Source organism: Myotis daubentonii, chromosome 7, assembly GCF_963259705.1.
Source record: "Myotis daubentonii chromosome 7, mMyoDau2.1, whole genome shotgun sequence".
In the NCBI taxonomy this organism is placed as follows: Eukaryota; Metazoa; Chordata; class Mammalia; order Chiroptera; family Vespertilionidae; genus Myotis; species Myotis daubentonii.
This window is the reverse complement of record NC_081846.1, coordinates 57,886,372-57,906,150: the sequence shown is the minus strand read 5'-3', so window position 1 is coordinate 57,906,150 and position 19,779 is coordinate 57,886,372. Positions and strand designations below refer to the sequence as shown.

At 42.9% G+C, this 19,779-nt stretch overlaps 1 protein-coding gene across 5 annotated transcripts in view; it reads right to left on the bottom strand.

Moving 5' to 3' along the window:
- ACVR1 (activin A receptor type 1) overlaps window positions 1-19,779 on the bottom strand; it is a 129,193-nt gene that overhangs the window by 77,777 nt on the left and 31,637 nt on the right. Inside the window, exon 1 of one of the 5 annotated variants that reach the window (XM_059704385.1) lies at window positions 5,261-5,412. The exons of the other annotated variants lie outside the window; for them this stretch is intronic. The gene's annotated coding sequence lies outside the window, so the exon portion shown is untranslated. Of the gene's footprint in view, window positions 1-5,260; window positions 5,413-19,779 lie in introns of those variants that run through there. 5 annotated transcript variants of the gene reach the window in all.

Sequence of the window (19,779 nt, the reverse complement as noted above, 5' to 3'; positions counted from 1 at the left end):
TATAGCAAACTCCAGCAACATGTCACAAAACTTTCACTGAGCTGAGTTTTTTTCCAAAACCTTAGCCAACTCATGTGTTTGGCTATGGAGGTTTAATTATTGGCAGCTAATCATGCCTCGTGCCCTGTGAAAATGTGACCCATAAAGGTCAGAGGCACATTCCTGGGAAGTGGAGGAGGCTGAGTGTGAGGAGGGGGAAAAGGAGAAATCCAACTCCAATTGCAGGCTTACCACAGTACTACCTTTTTGTGTAATACAATTTAAAAGAACATACCTTGAGTCATTGTCAAATGATGAGAGCTGACTAACAGGCAAGCATAAAAGGCACTTAAAATCAAACGAGTTTTTGGCAGTCAACATAGCAGCTAAGCAACAGGAAAAAAAAAAAATCCAGGGCAAGTTCTTTCAACTTTTTAGCCACAACTGTATCCTTGGCCTCTCGAAATCATGGCTTCCAAATATTGCAAATCCTTGGCCTTTCCAGACATCACCCCTCGTATGGTGACCGATGTTAACTAGACGTATGGTGGCAATCATTTTACAATATATACAAGCATCAAATCATAATGCACACCTGACACCATACTTTCTCTTCTAGCCACTCAAACCCCACAACCCAAATCAATCCTGGTGTATCTTGCTGTAGGATTACTACTAACGGACACTGCTATGGGCAGCAGCACATGCTAGCAAGCGCAGGGACTGAGGAAACAGCCACACCCAGTTTTCCAACCTCCTAAATGTGAGCTTCCACAAATCATTTCACCTCTGTGTTTCAGTTTCCTTTCCCATGGGACACACAAAATACCTCCTATCTTTGAGTGTTACTCATAATGCCAGCTATCAGTTAGTGAGCCTTTGGTTCTAGAACTGTGCTTAACCTCATTTGTTTTATCCGATTTAATCCTAACAACACAAAAATTGAGAGGAAGATAGTATATTCCCATTTGAAAGACAAGCCCAGCCGTGGTGATTCAGTGGTTGAGCGCCGACCCATGAACCAAGAGGTCGCTGGTTCGATTCTCAGTTAGGGCCCATGCCCTAGTTGCGGGTTTGATCCCCATTAGCGGGTGTACAGGAGGCAGCCTATGGATGGTGTTTCTATCTCTCTAACTCTCTCCCTCCCTCTCTCTCTAAAAATCAATAAAAACATATTTTTTTAAAAAAAAAGATAAGAAAACAATGTTAGATGGGTTAGGTAAAACTGTCCAAGATCACACTTTTTAAGTAAGTGGCAAATCCAAGAATCCAAGTTTTGCTGACTCTCAAATCTGTGTTATTAATTACCAGTAAGTTAACTTCCACCTTGACTGTTTGCAAGAACTGAACTGAATGCTCATAGCAGACATTCTTTTTTTTTAAATATATTTTTTTATTGATTTCAGAGAGGAAGGGAGAGGGAGAGAGAGATAGAAACATCAATGATGAGAGAGAATCATTGATCAGCTGCCTCCTGCACAGCCCCTTCTGGGGATCAAGCCTGCAACCCAGGCATGTGCCCTTGACCGTAATTGAACCCGGGACCCTTCAGTGCACAGGCCGACACTCTATCCACTGAGCCAAACCATCCAGAGCCATAGCAGACATTCTTAGTTCCCGTTCCTGTTTTCTCCCCCTGAGAGAATAAGACAAGTGCTAAAACCATGGCAGAAAAACATAAATCCCAAACAATAACACAAATCACCTGCACAATACTACAAATATCCTCTTGTTCTGGCTCTAATATAATATCGTCACAACAAAGAGTATAAAATGTGGTGTCTCCTTGAAGAATAATAATCTACTCCAGGCACTTGGATTTGGGGGGGGAAACAGGTTTGATCTATTAGTAATTCTGGAGGATTCAGCTGGTTTCCAAGCTGCCCAATCTCCCAGTGGGAAAGAAAGTAGGTCATATGCCGCAGACAACTGATAAACTCAGGGGACACCACACAGCACAAAGAACAGGGAGCGCCACTTAACGTTGGGAAAAGATAACTGCTGATTGAACCAGGAAGTACGGAGGAGCAGGGAGATACCGCAGATCCTGTTCTCTGGGTGCTTCCAAATCAGAAATATAAATACAACAGGCATTAACCTTTGGGACTTGGGAATGAGAAGTGAGAATTCCCAGGAATTTCTCTGGAATCCCTCCAATTATAAATTATTCTTAAAATACTTCCCAATATTTCTTACTCATTATTATGGCTATCTAAACATAATTGTTAAATAAGTAAGAAAAAAACTAATAGAATTGACAAAGAATTGTAGCCTATAACAAATACTCGAATGCCAGAAAATGCCAGTGCACAGCCCTGGGTAGTAGTCCAACAGCGGGCCCCATCCAGCCCTCAGTCTGTTTGGTAAATAAAACTTTTACGGGAACACAGCCCACTTGTGTATTTTATGTATAGTCTATAGCTGCTTTCACACTGAAACAGCAGAGCGGATAGTTGTGACAAAGTCCATATGGCTTGCAAAGCCTAAAATATTTACTCTCTGACCCTTTAGAGAAAAAGTGTGTTGACCCCTGCAATAACCTGCATTTGGATGTACAAGCAAAGTTAATAGCACTACCCAGAATCACATGTTGAAAAGGCCATTTTAAAGACTTATTTTGTTTCGGAAACGTATTTCCTGGAATACTACTCATAGGATTTGTGTACTCTATGCTGTACATATAAACATATTATTTTATTTGCATGGATGACTCACCAGGAGCAGCAGACGGGGCTATGTAATCTACAACATAGCAACATCAACATCTACCAGTAATCATGACCGATTCTCTCCTCTGGGCTCCCATCCTGTCCTGGATCTGGGAAATGTCAGTGTTATCCTTCAACTCCATAGGTTAGCTTTCAACTTGACCTCAGTGGATTCCTCAGCTCTACAAATGACTCTGTTGATTGTTTAATTCTCACGGGAGAATTACAACACTTTTCCCTATTTACCTGATTAAGTGTTTTTTTTGTGTTTTTTTTTCAGAATTTAGAAATGCTCAAAGAAACCCTGGGAAGGAGTTCTGCATTGGAAACACTGTTTTCTCAGGTATATATTTAAATATCAAGTAGGGGTCAAACTCACTAACTTTTAAAGAATGGAGCGGAAAGAGGTGTGGAGAGAAGGCAGGCATGAAGAAGAACAAAGTCTCTAGGGTCTTTTAAGGAAAAGATTAAGGTCTCTCTCAAAGCCTAGAGAGAAGACCAGCCAAAGTGGAGACAGGGTGACAAGGAGATTTCCTAATGCTTTGGCCCCAGGAACAGATTTAAGGCCCAAGTACCGGACTTCTTTCTCCTCCAGAATTTAAATTATAATTTGGCTGAAATGAGAAGCATTCACTGTGGATTATGACAGAAGTGAGTATAATTAAGCGTATATATATATATATATATATACATATATATATATATATATATGCCTAAGTGACCATTCAACCAATAGCTATGACACACACTGACCACCAGGGGGCAGACACTCAACGCACAGGCATGGAAACATGGAACAGACTGATGAATCTCAGAGGGAAGGGGGAAGGGTGGGGTGGGAAGAGATTAACCAAAGATCTTATATGCATACTAAAGGCCCAGTGCATGGATTTGTGCACCAGTGGGGTCCCTCAGCCTGGCCTGCAGGGATCGGGCCGAAACCAGCAGTCCGACATCCCCCGAGGGGTCCCAGATTGTGAGAGGGCACAGGCCAGGCCGAGGGACCCCACCGGTGCACGAATCCATGCACCAGGCCTCTAATATGTATAATCTCAAACATCCTCATCTGAATCCATTCATCTGTCCAGCCAAAGACTCATTTATTTGTGCTAGAAAGATGAAGCACAAGGACCCAGGAGAAAACCTAAGGGAACATGGCTGTGGGATTCTATAGCACTAAGAGGGTTCTAGGCTTGAACCAAAAAGTCCTGGATTGATCCCAGCACTGCCAATCACTAGACATGTAATCTTGGGCCAAGTGTGGGAGCCAAGTCTCTCACAGGCCAGATGGGCACCATGACTTTCTTGTAGAGTTGCCACATGTGACATACATCACATACAGTGGGTGCTAATAAGTGGGAACTATTACTATAAACGCAATAGTTAAGGAGCAATGATGAAGACAGAGAATCACGAGAACTGATTAGGTTGAGTCATATAGAAAGGTCAAAATTTGACCACTTTGTCTCATAAAAAATAGCAGTTTTTAAATAAATATAAAGGTCTGTGCAAGAGAAGAACATGAAGAAATAATGCCCCGTACTCATCACCCCACTAGTGGCAACTTAGAAGAAATCCAGACACCAGATGGGTAGGCTCGAGTCTAAAATAGAATTCCCTTTTGTCAACTCCCACTAGACAGGAGGTGTGACTTCAGGGAAAAGATTCAACAAAAGACAGACAGGGAGACAAAGAAACACACACCTCACTCCTAGGTATCCCACATAATTCACGCATTCTCTCCCTTCTCCCTTCCTGCCTTCTCCTTTTCTTTTCTTATTTCTTTCCCTACACAATGCCCAATGGTGTCTTCTGTTAACCAGTTTGGAAAGGAAGGAGCATTTCTGGTCAGCTACCGTCACCAATTGCATAGTAGACCTTGTAGAGCAGTTAGTAGCTCAATAAAGAAATTCAATGGATCTGTCACATTTCCCCCCTTATTATCCTATCTTCCCTCATCCCGTAGGTTTTAATTTTTCAAATCCTGTGAGTCCTCACCCAGTTCATGAGTCTGCGGCTGCTCCATGGAGTCATGTCAACTCCTGGATGAGTTCTGAGTTTCAAGACACCCCACCAGCCCAAACCCAAGTGGCTCTACCCCAGCTGTATCTAAGCCTCAAAAAGGTTCTGAATGAGGAATTAGCACAACTTACGTAGAGAGGGATGGAGAATAGGCAGAGGTAACAAAGGAGGAACAAGCCATTTCTTCTATCCTCCCAACCCACTCCTCCCAAAACAGATCCAGATTTCCCTGGTAACTGGCTGGTCTTTCTCAGTGTACCGGGTGCAGCTTGTGTGTGTGTGTGGATCCCACTCCCACTCCGCAGCACTCCAGCGCTCTCATCACCAGGAGACACCGCGTTTTATCTGTGGTCTCTCAGTAGCGTGTAATCCTTGATGATTACCCTCACACAGAATGCTGTAAAGGCTTTCATCATCTAATGATCTCAAAGCACTTTGTAAGCATTCACAGGGATGCCACCCACAGGGCCAGACCAGATGTTCTGGTTTTCTAAAGGGGTGTCTGCATTGTTACTCCTAACCTTTGCGCTGGGGTTCCTGCGTATACATACCTTCACTAGACCACTAGACCGATAGATATTAGCAAAGCTTCTATGGGGAGCTTCTTCACAGTAGGGACCCTGCATCCAACATCCTCCTGTATGCCCAAAGCCGGCTCTGGCGTCACACCAAACTTATTTAGGTATCTGTGGTGTGAACGAAGCTTAAAATTACAGAAGAAAACAAAAGCATTAACAAATTCAAGCTCATAAATTTGGTCAAGAAAACTTCTTTATCAGTAAATAGCTAAGTTTCTACCCTGGACTTAAATTCAAAACAGTGCACAAAGTTACAAATACTCTTATTTGAATGAAACAGGTTAACACAAGAAACATAAATATATCAAGCCTTATAGAAAAAGTACTACTTCATAAAGGCAGTCTTTACTTTAGAATGGCAATACATTTTCTTAATACATTTGTCAACTAAACAACTACTCCAAATTAAAGTTAAGTTTTTCAAAACTGTATCTACAGAAATTTCCAGAAATATTGAAGAGGGTTGCTGCAAAAGAGGGGGTACCAAAACAAATGAACAGAAAACTAAAGCTTTTAAAAACCATTCCTCCAATGCCCTCTTGCAAATATTTATGCCACTTAGCAATCTAAATAAAATTTTCACCAGATCACTTTCCCTAATTAGGTTCAATGAGAAGAAACTGAATAAAAGGCATCAGCATTCTTTTTCTAATTGTTTGGTTCAATATATTATCTGTATGTGTGGCATAAAGACATTTCAGGCATAAAGACATTTCAGGACTAGGAATGAAACTGCCTGCCTCCCATGCAGAGAAAACAAGGTAACAAGCAAACAAAAACGACTGAGTAAAGTAAAAATAAATAGTAAACAATATATTGTATGGCTTTATTTTCTTGTTGTTGTTATTGTGTGTCTGTGTTCAGACTACACCTCCATAATCATATCAGACAAGCTACACATTTTATATTACATAATTGCCAGTCCTGTAATGAGTGATCTGAAAAGTTAACCTGCAAGTTTGTTGAAGAGAAAAACAGTCTCTTATTTATCTTTTTGGTTTTATAATAACATTTCTTTCATACTAGATAGTCAACAAGTATTTGCTGACTGATGAACAGTGATGTTGATTTAAAATAAGATTAAAGTCAAGAAGTCAGGAGATTCTGGGTCTACACTGAGGAAGCAGCCTTGAGTTCTTCATACTCTGCCCTATAATCCCGATGGTATTCTCGCAGGGATTCATCAAGGTACGATGGAGAGAACACTGAACTAATGAGTTAGACATACCCTGTTACTACAGTTCTGTGACTGGGAAGTCGCTTATCCTCTCTGGCATTCATTTTTTCTGAACTATAAACTGAGAATGGTGGCCCAACTTGCTAAGCTTCCCTCCAGCTCAAAGATCCTCTGTTTAGATATTTCTTTTACAATTTCTAGCAGGATTCCTTAAAAATTACGCTAACAGGAAAGGCTACCTCTTTAATTAGAGATGGCTTTTCCACCTACTCTTCAACTAAGACGGCATGCAACCCATTCATTAAGAAAAAAAGTAAGAGTAACATTTCTCATTTTATTTAGCAATTTAGTTAGTAACTCACAGTAGGTTGCTTTCAATCTGATTTGCGTATCAATAATTTATTTGCCAACTGAAAGATAATTGAATAAGAAAACACACAAAAAGGAACATAATAACTGTGGGGTCTATTGATACAGCCTCTCAAGGGGCATGAGAATACCTCCAGTTCCCAAAGCAGGGAAACTAGATGAGCAAAACTAAAGTGAGCATGTCCACCTCACCCACCACCTCAAACCTGCTCATCTTCCTTTATGATCTGTCTCAGGCAATGGAACCACCGATGACCAATCCTATGACGAAGACATTTACCTGTCTTTGTCCCAGCCCTACCTTTTCCCACCAGCAGCACTCCAACGGCCTCTCCCATGATCTCCTCTGTGTACCTGCCACAGTGCAGTCAATGTCCCTTGAGCTGCCTGTCCTCAGCTTAGCTGTCAATGGCTCTCCTTAGTATGTGCAAATTACCTGATTTCCATGACCCGGCCCAAGACCTCTCCAACCTCATCTAGCCATCACCCCACAGGTACCCTGACCCTAATCACACCTTACAGCTCCCTGAGGACACCACAATCTTGTTCACCTCCTGCCTCTGCACTTGCTTGCCTGAAATGCTTGCTTCCATCTGACAAATTGCTATGTTTCAGGATCAACTCAAGAATCACCTCCTGATGGAAGCCTTCCCTGAAACCCCCAGGCTCACACCCTGTCTGAGTTATATGTACCCTCATCTATAATCCCAAAACTGAATGATCACAGAATCTAAATGGTACATTTCATTTTTTTTTAAATTTATTTCACTGCCTAGTGAATCTGCAGATTCCTCAAAGTAGTATTTTTCATCTCTGAAACATCAGGTATAGTCTTGTAAGCATAAGGTCCTTAATAAATGTTGATGGATGGGTGGGTGAACCATGATAATGAATTCAAAGCATAAGAGAAACCCTCCACGGGAAATGAACAATAAAAATTATGCTAATGGGAAAAAGGAGGCAGGCTTACCAGAATCCACTCTCAGTGTTGTCATAGCTATTAATTCAAAGCAAAAAAAAACACACACAAAAACTCTCTCAAATCCTAAATTATAAAGACTAAGAGAGAAGTAAAGTGTTTCTTACAAAAAAACAATGTGTAAACAAAACGTGTACTCTAAATCCTAGCTTCCTAATGACTTACATATGGAAACTAGGAAGTATTCCCACTCTGATACTATAGGCACAATCTTTTTCTAAATTACATATACAGAGAAGTAACTTGAGAACAACACTCAATGCCATGCTAACACTGTAATATTACTGGAAATTTCAATGTTGTCAATAAAATGTAAGAAAGAAGATGCCTCATCTTATAAGAAAAATGTTAATTTTTTCCCCAGAAAATTATCCCCGAGATTGTCACTTGGCACCAGGCCCTGATACAATTCCCGTGGCTGGGCTCTAACTCACTGGCTTCCTTCCAGATGTCATCCGTCAAGGTGCCAGGGACCAGAGTGGGAAAAAGATGAGTTCTTCTCATGACAATGCTATCTTCTTAATGGTCTTCCCCACCCCACCAGCCCTTCTCCCAACCCCAACCTTTCTATACCACACAGTGAAAGGAACAAACGTATAAATTGCTATATAATGTAACTCAACTTAATTTAATAAGCATAAAGAAGGTAACAGAAAGGAGGCAATGGACCAAGTTAAATATTAAGTAGGAAGATCCGAGGAATAAACTTGCCTGTTATTAGCACTCACTGGCTGGGATCACTAAGCTTACACATGGAATTGCTCAATGCATGAGTCATTTCAAATCATGACTGTACTGATTCATTTAATATGTCCAAGCAAACCTGCAATAAAATGACCTAGAAGTCTTGAGATGCAGCTGATTCTCCAATCAAAATAATGGGGGAGGCAGATATATTTTAGAAAAATCCAAAACATAAATGTGTTTAGAAAAAAAAAAGTCAAAATCCTATTGTTTTTCACAGTAGAAATGGGCAGAAGAATGTGAGATTTTTGAGTTTATCAAAATTGGGCATGTTTTTAAGAAAATGGTTGAGAATTTACTGCTCTGGAGGATTCCTTTATGGGCAATCAACACTGGTATCCACTGTGGGGCTGGTCCAGGAACTCAGCTTCTGTCCCATTCGCGTCACAGGATGATTGGGAGCCCAACCTTTGACTTCAACTTGAGTGATTTTAGCTTTAAAAATCAGTCTTACATGCTGATAGATTCTTTTGGGGGTGTTGAAAACGTTCTAACAGATAGTGATGACAGTGGCACAACTCTGGATTTACTAAAAGCCACTGAACTGCACACCATACAAGGGGAGTTTTGGTAAATGAACTAACTCAATAAAACTATTATTTTAAAAACTAGTCAGAAAGCTCTTCTACCTTTTTTCTGTACAACTTTAGCCATTGAGTCTATGCTGTGCTGTGCCTGTTAATGACAGGGACATACTGTATCCAGATTCATTTTTGTGGGAAGAGCCAGAGGCTTGGAATCAGTTTGGAAGCTGGACCTATGTCTGTCACTTCCCAGGCTCTGGAACCTTGAGCGCGTTACTGTCTGAACTCCAGTCCCCAACTATAAAACAGGCAACCACCACCCACCTAGCAGATGAGGAGACGGAGACTCTGCAAATCACCATCCAGCGCAGACAGAGGGTAACATGGCAGAAAATTAAAATGGAGCAGGCTCTAAGATGGGAAATGTTAGGTGTCGGGAGAAAATAAAAGGGAAGGTGCAAAAGCAGGAAGGATGTAGCAAGTGAAGATCACGGCAGAAGCCAGCCTACCTAGAATCAGGGCAAACCCTCTAGAATCCTCCTTTAGGTCCCAGGATCCTTTGGGGTGGGAGTGATGAGAAGTGGGAAGGTGGGGATGAGTCCGCTCCCAGGAGCATGTACTAGTATCAAGACTACATTATCTATCATACTTAAATCTCTGGATTCCTTACTTCAGTAATTTACGCGAGTAACCACAAAGTAGAGACATTTTCTATATTTTCAATCTCAAGTATCATTAAGCACTCAGTCCACTAATGGAATTACAGCTTCTTGATTTGAGTTGCTATTAATTAGAGCACATAGTTTTGCACCAAGATTCATTTTTATAGATTAATTCTATACAATAAAACATGCCTGAAGTTGATCCTTAGCAGTCTTTTCATCACAAGCCTCAAGATTCCACACCTGTGATTAATTTACAACAGCACAAGTTGAAACATCAGCTTTTTGATCATTTTGTGATATTGCAACTCTTAAGAAGCCACTTCCCTGACAATTAATACAATCTATATTTACCATCAAAACCCAAATTCCCAACTGACCCAGAATTTAATGTGAAATTAAATCTTCATCATGGTTTTAATAACACTACTCTCACTTAAAACGTGCTCTATTTGTCCAAGCAACAATTAAAGGGGGGGGGGACACAAACCTTAAAAAAATACATATAATGTGTGTCTATGAACATGTGTATGTACACACACACACACACACACACACACTGATCAGGCAGGGCCAGCCCCACCCCCTGGTCGAACTCCTGATTGAACCCCCAGTCGAACTCCTGGTTGAGGGAACAATTTGCATATTACTCTTTTATTATATAGGATATAAAGATATAAACTTTATGCCACACATTGCTTGCCTTGAAAAGCAATTCAAGACACGCTAAGAAGATGAGCAAGTTACCAGCCCTGTCCTCCCCCAGGTGGAACACGACAGCCCAGCAGAATCCTGTCACTCCAAGTTCTTCCAGAGACAGATGGGTTAACTAACTAGTCTTCCTCAACTGCATGATAAAGCGCCTGGAAACTGCTCTCCATTGGAGCTAGGAAGTGAGCTGAATATCGCTGAGATGGGATTCTTTCAGTCAGAAGACAGGACGCTGAAAGTGCGACATGAGTATAAAAAGGATATAAAAACATTCGCAAGTGCCTGTGTTTACCCTTCACGCTGTCAACAACTCTGAGAAAAATTCCACTGAGTTTCAGGTCACTAAACTCTCATCCATTTCATAAGCACTTGTCTCCCTGATTCTGCTTTTTAATTTTATAAATCCCAGAGGGAAATGATACTGTTCTGGAAGTTTAAGAATGGCTTATTTTCTAAAATTGGCAGGAAGGAAAAAGCTAGCTTCTGTTAGTTCTAATTTCGAACGCATTAAGTATCGGAGAAGGGAACTCTTCGATAATAACCTTTTTTTTTTTTAACATTTTAGTTGTTTCATGTGCAGCATTTTTGTTGGTTCTACCAGCATTGCTGTGCAGTCAAGTTTATTTTAAGACAACACATCCTGGCATAAATTCAACTGTGTCTCCTAGACTCCTAGAACTTTTAACCAAATTTAGACTGGTTTAACACAACCGTGAGGTGTCCTTCCCGAGTTCTTCCACTTTGGACATATGAAGAGTGGATCAGATACATGTCTATAAGTTATTTTATTTTAAATATCATTTTACATAAACTTTTAGAGCACGCCCGCGAGCGCGCACGCGCGCACACACACACACACACACACACACACACACACTTCAACTCCTCCTTCAGAGTCAGTCAATACCTAATGCCTTCAGTTAAGGCAAGATCCAATATGGAAGGTAATTTTTTTTTGGGGGGGGGGGGGAAGCAAACAAATATGAATATTCCAAGGAAGAAGGGGGGCATGCCAGGGTTGGAAAAAGCTTCCATAGCTTCCATATGTGAATATGTTCTCTCTCTAGCAGGAGACGAGAGGTTCCCAAATGTAAGGTTTATTATACATCCAACAGCAAGAATAGTAAAGAAACTATCTTACACACGTTTACTGCCATTTCTCAAATACAGTATGAATTCATGGATACAGTACATACACACACATATGTAACACATATTTATGAATATATATTCAATCCACATACTATACTGAAAATGCAGCTACAACCTTCAGTGAAGGCCCTAATTTTATTTTTTAAAGAAATTATCAGCACTCCATGCCCTACCCCATGCCAAGGTGTCCTCAATCAGTATCATGTTACTGCCCTATGCTGTAGTTAAACCCAGAATTGGGCCCTGGCCGGTGTGGCTCACTTCGCTGAGCGTTGTCCAGTGCACCCAAAGGTTGCCAGTTCGATTCCCAGTCAAGGTACGTGAGGGAGTGCAACTGATCAATGTTTCTATCTCACATAGAGTTAGGATTCAGGCCCTGCCATTTGCTACCCTCAGAGCCTTAGGTGCATAACTTAATGTGCCCCCATTGATTTTATCCGCAAAATCAAGATTTTAAAAAGTGTGCTTGTCTCCCAGACTAATTATAAGAATTGAATGAGTGAATATATGTAAAGCACTTAGAATAGAACATGATATATAACCACCTTTAAAGGGTAAGCCCTAACTATTATTGATGTTGCTCTTAATATCAGAAACATAATCTTGACTTTTGTGATACTCATTTCCTTCCTTTTCTTAATAGCTCTTACATTGTAACAACTACAAAATACAGTCACTTTGTCATGCCTTTGAATTCAATTCTTTTCTCACTCTGGAAGGCATAATAAAAGGCAAAGGAGAGTGTATTGCGGAATTGGATTTGAAGTGTGTCAAACTTCTTTACTTCCATAACGAATAATAAATCACTTGTAATAGTCACAATGGACTGCAATCCAGCTCTGCCCCACAGCAGGACTGAAAACCAATGGTGAAAGCAAGGATCCTTCAGCCAGTAAAGTTTATGGATAGACTAAAATTTCACATTGATGACAAGTATATAGACTCCATCCCCCCAAGGGTTATCTATAATGAAGAGAAAACTGAACACAAGTCACCACCAACCAATCAGCCAATAACACCTTTAATTTAATATAATGTATCTATTCTTTATCAATATGGATGTATATGTGAATATCTATCAAGAATACTATGGAGTCCTGGCTGGTTTGGCTCAGTGGATGGAGCGTCGGCCTGCGGACTGAGGGGTCCCGGGTTCGATTCCAGTCAAAGGCACATACCCGCGTTGTGGGCTCAATCTCCAGTGGGGGGTATGCAGGAGGCAGCCAATCAGTGATTCTCTCTCATCATTGATGTTTCTATCTCTGTCTCCCTCTCCTTTCCTCTCTGAAATCAATAAAAATGTATTTTTTTTAAAAGAATACTATGGAATAATTTATACTATAAAACCCAAGTGTCACATCTAGAACTCACTCAAGTCCTTTAAACACATGAAATTAACACAGTGATGCCCTGACATTTAGAAAAAGACAAGCTGGCACCGTAGCGCAAGCAGGACATGCCAAAGGCCATTCAGTATCTAGTATGAATCGCCGAGGAACTGTATTTCCACAGAACAGTCTCTCAAGTTGGCCATCTAAAGAAAAACTACACCTCATACTTTTTTTAAAAAAAAAAAAAGACTAACATAAAGGCTCTATCTAAAGACACAGTTTTTGCCTGGATCTCACTTTGCCATCTTTAGTCACAAGAGAGAAGAAGCCACACTTGAGATACTGTGGCCACTGGCCACGTGGTGCGGCTGGAAGTGGCCTGCGAGAGAGAGGTCTGCAGCTAGGATCCTTCAGATCACTCACAATCCACAGGTAGTTTCTAAAGGGAAACACGGGTTACACTAAAATCATGACTCGTTGCTCTGCCCTGCTCTTGTATCCAGCGTCTTCACTTTGAGCTCCAAGCCCTCCATTTCTGGATGGTAACCTGGACAAGCCTCCCTCCCAGCCAGGCCAGCACCAGGGACTCTTCTCAAGATTCACACCCATCCTTCTTCCCTCTGCCCCCGGCTTTGCCCACCAGGAAATGCTGTGACCCTCTGACAGCAAGACTTTGTCCTCTTCAGCTCTGAGTCCCCATCCCCAGTCGTGTGCATGACGAAGGGCACGCACTCGAGGGAGTGTGCTGAAAAATAAAGGACTGTCTCTCCCCCTCCGCAGAGACCTTCCAGGATTTAAAAGCAATGTGTGGCCAGGCCAGCATGGCTCAGTGGTTGAGCATCAACCCATGAACCAAAAGGTCATTGGTTCAATTCCTGCTCAGGGCTCAGTCCCCAATGGGATGCATGCAGGAGGCAGCCTATCCATGATGATGCTTCTCTCTCATTGATGTTTCTATCTCTCTAACCCTCTGCTTTCCTCTCTCTCTACAAATTAATAAAAACATATTTAAATACGTAAATAAAATAAAAGCAGTGTGTGTCCCTACCCCGACCACCAGCATTCTGATGGGTCTAGATCAGTGGTCTGCAAACTGCAGCTCAGCAAACTGCGGCTCGCGAGCCACATGCAGCTCTTTGGCCCCTTGAGTGTGGCTCTTCCACAAAATACCGACTTCTGCGCATGGGCCACGGAGTTTCAATCGCACTGTACATGCGCGCCCGCACGTGGTATTTTGTGGAAGGGCCACACTCAAGGGGCCAAAGAGCCGCATGTGGCTCACGAGCCGCGGTTTGCCAACCACTGGATAAAGCCCCACAGCTCCTCTTTGGATGTCCACTGCAATTATGGGCAATGAATAACATACTGTTGGTTCATATCACTTGTTTCATTCCAGCTGCACCCAAGCATGGGAAGAACAGACTCTACTGCCCTGAGAAACTTAATTCCTCAAGATTTCTGTCCCTTTTACCTGAAAAAGGAAGGCTGCAGATACCAACTTTCTCATACAGTGGGGCCTTGACTTACGAGTGTCCCGACTAACGAGTTTTTCGAGATACGAGCCGTCTCTCCGCCGATTTTTTGCTTTGAGTTGCGGGTTAAAATTCAGGTTACGAGCCAGCTTCAGATACCCCACCGCTAGTTGGTGCAGCAAACGTCACAGTGAACGCCACAACATCAGCCCAGCATCACGTGTCTAACTCGTTCGCTTTTTGATTTGACATACGAGTAATTTGAGTTACGAGCTCCGTCACGGAACGAATTAAACTCGTAAGTCAAGGCCCCACTGTATATGGAAAGTCTGTGGCACAGGACGTGGCAGAAAAGTAAACATTCAAATATGTATCTACTCTCTCCCCCTCATACGCCAAAAAGTAAAAAGTCAGAGTGATAGATTTTAACTCACAGGAAATGAGTACAGGACTTAGGTCGACAGGTCACCTCTCTTGAATTTTCAGAGCTGCCTTTCTATTCCTCTCAACTAGCGCCTCTTTCCTTCCCTCTTCTGGCGACCTGAGGCTCACCTGGCCAGGAGAGAGAGTAAGTTCCCCAAGTTAGAGTGGCTTTGCTGGCCCAGGGTCTGAGCAGAAGGCTTTACTCAGAAGTACACGCAGAATAAACATGACTTAACCCAGCCTTTGCCACTCTCCAAAATGAGATATGACCAAAAATAAAAAAATAAAAATTTGTTACTAATTTTAAGCATAGAAATTCAAAGATATTTGGGGGGAACTACAGTGTTACATCTTTGACAAGTGACTATTCTCCTGGTTCTTAACTAGAACTATCAAACTTTGACAGTAACTCTTGGATACATTTTATATAAATTAACAATTTCTGCTGTCATAAAATCAAACTAACCCAGAAAGATAGGCTTGGAAACCACCAGCCAGCCAACTTCATTCTGCAAGTAACCATTAAGCTTTAATCAGATGTGGTTCAGTTTCTGGAACCTCGAGCATTAAGAAGGGCTCATCAGGAAAAAGGGGCAAAAGTAGGAAGAGGAGGAGGAGGACGAAGGAGGAAGAGGAGGAGAACAAAAGAACCGCCCCCAAGCCAGTCACTTAACACAGACTCTTGACTGAATACTTCTGCCCCTCTTTGCAGCTGTTGTCTCCTGCAGTTGGCACGGGCGCTGCCAGTCTGGAACCGGTTTCCAGTGAGGACAGCATTGTTTTATTGGCTACTTAGGCAGTGCACACACCATTAATGGAGTTTTTATCTCTCCATTTTCCTGTCAGTACAGAACCAGCCAGTCTGACTCTGTTATTATCATTAAGAAAGCTTTTTTTTCCCCTCCCCACATACACACTCGTTAATCCAAACAACATCTGGGAACTTCAGCCTCTATCATATAAAAGGGAAACAGATTTAGAGGGAACAGGGGAAATACAGCTCCAGCCACACTGAACAACAACTAAATTCCAATAGCCAAACTTATCTTGAGCCACCAATATCTCTGAAATGCTGTTCACTTCAAAAAGGCAAAATGCTTCCCACCACATTTCTTTAGACTTCCTCTAGACATTTGCTGTGTGTTGTGTGTATGGGCGGGGGGGGGGGGGGAGCCCATTTTGACATGTAGCTTAAAAAAAAAAAGGAAAAAATATTACTGCATCCTAGATGGGAAGTTCAGTTGTGAAATAAGTCAAGCATATTTAGATGATTGTTAAAAGAATGCTTTTTTTTTTTTTTTTCAAAAAGGAAAATAAAAAAGACCCTTTATGGGACAATACCAGTGAGTGAGTACATCTCTAGTTTACAAACTAATAGGAAAAAAAATTGGCGCCACCGAACCCAGAAAACATGTCCTCCTGTAACAGACAGCTGTCTCCTCTGTAGTTTAAGTGTGCTTTCTGCTGAGATCATGCTCCGTGAGTCATGGAATCAATACAGGAAAATGCACTGAGCCAGCCACACTGCAGATTCACAAGGCAGAGCTGTGTGGCTCAAGCCACCCAGCAACCCTGCCCCTTTCCTGCCCCCAGCACATGCAGTGGGGACAGTATATATGGGCTTTCTACTTCATGCTTGAACATGGCTCCATGGGCCCTCAATGTGGGTCCTTCCAGCATTGCTTCTATATCAGTAGAACCTAAAGGTCGCAGACCTCAAATGTGCTGATGTCAGGCAACGCCTTAGGCACTTCATCCCCACTCCTTTTTCCAGGTTTCTAAAATGCACCAATAGCTGCTATACCTAAATTAGAAGGGACTGACTTTCCCACAAAAGCTCCTGACCAAGTAAAAGGCACAAACAGAACATTTAGGGAACGCCAAAATGGGAGAGTCCGTGAAGGTTAATAGTTTATTTTTAATTTATCTTTTTGTTCCATTCAGCAAAAAAATAAATAAATAAAAAGGGAAAATCACTAACTGTCTGAGCCACAGGCTCCTGCTCCCTGGAAGTTCGCCTCACAGCCCCTGGCAGTCTGTTGTTAATGACAGTCTCCGAAACCTGATCCTCTCACAGTGGGAGATTTGAGTAAGCACTGGCCTCTCTCTGGTCTCGCCTTTCCATTGTCCCACCCTGCAGGGCCAGCTGTTTCTGACAGCCAAATTGCTGCGTGCTAAGCAATGAAGGCTGTCAGAGAAGGAATTTTCATTTCTATAATGCATAGGCCTCTGTGGACAAATTATACAGCTTATGGTGCTGGCTGCAGGATGCTGCTCCAGGCTTGAAGCGCTGCCAAAATGCAGCCTTCCCTCCCCTCTCCTCAGCCCCAAGCCGACAGGACAGTGACCCAAAATGAATCTGAATGGCCAGAGAGAAAGAGAACACGTGTTCTCCGCGACATATAAAACATATGTCCAGAATGGCTGTCCAGCCACAATCTTTGATGTAACGGCAAATGGTGGAAGCTAATGTCACACCATGAAGCTACCTAGCAGGGCAGCCATTAAGACCTCCTGCAATTTGATATCCTGCAGTGAGCATCCCTGGGGCATCAGCAAAATCACTGGCCCTCAGCTTCTAGGGGACACCAGGCTCACCTAGAAAACACACCCAGAAGGTAGCCCTTCCTGAAAGCCCAGGTGATAACCATTATGCAACAATGCAGGAGGTCCAAGAGCAAGAGACTATCAGGACAGCAAGAGACAAAGCCTCCAATATGTACTTCAAAGAATCGTTTTGTAGGCACTGCTTGGGTACTCACCACTCCCACCACCACCCATTCCTACCACCACTGACTTTGGACTGGGGATATGCCCCCTCCTAGTCTGCCTGAACACTGGGGCTACACCAATCAGCACACTGCATTCGACTGTGGGGTAGGATGTAGCCTCGGCTGGTCAAATCAGATTGGACCTCTCTGGATTTTACAGGAACTGCTAAAAAAAAAAAAGCTTGATTTTTCTCATTATACTTGAACCTGAGAGAATATGCCATAGCCACTTCGCTACCACAAGGGAGAGGCTGCATGAGAAAAGAGCTGACAGAGAAAGAATAATAAGGAAGGAAGAACAGGGTCCCAGGGATACTGCTTGAGTCCTGGGTCAACCCAGATCAGAAACCTCCCCTGCCCAGGCCTCCCCAGAATGGCAGCCATTAGTGTCTTCGTCTTATTAAGACTAGTCTAGGCTGCATTTTCTGTCACTTGCACATGCGAACTAACAGATGAACCATCACGCCACCCACAAAACACCCACCGGTTCATACAAATGCACATGTTATGCTTTATCACATAAACAACAACAAAACGTTGCATTCTGGGTTCTTCCCTGTTAGAACTTACCCTTTCACTTTTCTCCTCTAATCCTTCTATGCTAATGGGAGCTAAATTATGCAAACCGTCACCTGATTTTGGCCCCTTTTGCAAGGCAAGTCTAAATATCTGGCCTGAATTCAAGGAGAAATGAGCTAAATTCATGACCCACGTTTTCTTTCGGTGTCATAAACCTCAACCCCACCTGGACCTTGTGACTTGTGGCACAGGGAAAGTGGACTCTGGGCAGTGAGTGGTCCGTCGGCACCATGTCAATGGAGCCAACTCAGGGAAAGGCCAGGCCACCACTGCAGCCCTGCACAGAGGTGGGGGAGGGGGGGACACCTGCTCTTCCGCTGGAGGTTCAGGTCAGACAAAGCACAAGCACCTGCAGGCCGACAGCCGCCAAGGCGATCACGCGGGCCACATCCTGCAGTCCTCCCGGCTTCATCATTAACTACTGTCTGGCCAACAAGGGCAGGGTTTGGTTGAAGAACACGGGGGACTTTAAGGCGGGCGGCATATCCAGAACCAGGGTGGGCTTGCAGCCACTCACTACAACTATAAATATCCTCCTGGCTGCTGGCCTGACAGCAACAATTCCTGCTCCCCCGTGGGGAATGGAACTGCAGGCCGTTTCCCCCAAGAGAGTCAGCACAACCACGTATGGCAAAAATGACGGAATGTGCCTACGAGCTCACTCCATGCTCTGGCAAGCCATGCTTCTCACCCTCCTCTTGTCCATACTTGGCTTCCAATCCTCAAAGATCAAAGGGAGACTTCAAAGATGCAAACCACAAGAATGAGATCGCAGTTTGGTCCTTAGGAAAAACTGCAGAGCACAAAGGCTCAAGATTGTGATAGAAGGGAGGGAGGGAAAGAACAAGGGAGGGCATGAGATCAACTCACTCTCAACCCCTTTCAACCATGACAATTAGGAGGAATATCAAACCTTCATACTAATTCTTTAATACCAGGAATTTAGGACATAGGATGGGGGTGGAGGGAGCTTGCCCTGTCTCCTCATGTGGGGAAAACAGAAGGAAGGACAAGAAGAGCACTGAGATTGCTTAGACAAGGAAGTCATATAAATAAATAAATGACCATATTTAGCTGGATGCTTCTGAGAGACACTGAAGTACACCGAAATTCTCAGGACTGGCTTAAGCTTAATGTCTGAAGATCCAGCCTATCCTCTGAACCCAGAGGTCACCCCACTACTTTGGGAAAAGTCATTCTAAAATAGCCCTTGTTCCAGACACTGTTGAGAAGTAGAAACTACCATGATCCAAATACTGAAGAGGGCCCTGGATTAAGGTCTGGTGTACCATTCATCTCTGGGCAGTGAGTGGTCCGTCAGGGCCTGGCACTGAGCTAGCACACAGTTGTTGTCCCAACATATAACTGCCCCACCTGCATAGAGCACAGAGGGTATTCTGAACCGAGTTCACTGCCTTTTCTTCCTATCATCATCCATGTACTTAACCATTAAGTGCTGAGCACCCACAACTAGCCAGGCACTGTTTCGGCCACAGAGGTACAACAGCACATGCAATGCAAGTCTACATGCAGCCAGAAAACTCCACCTGGAAGTTATTTCTTTCATTCATCTAACCACGTCTTCCTGCTATAAGGCC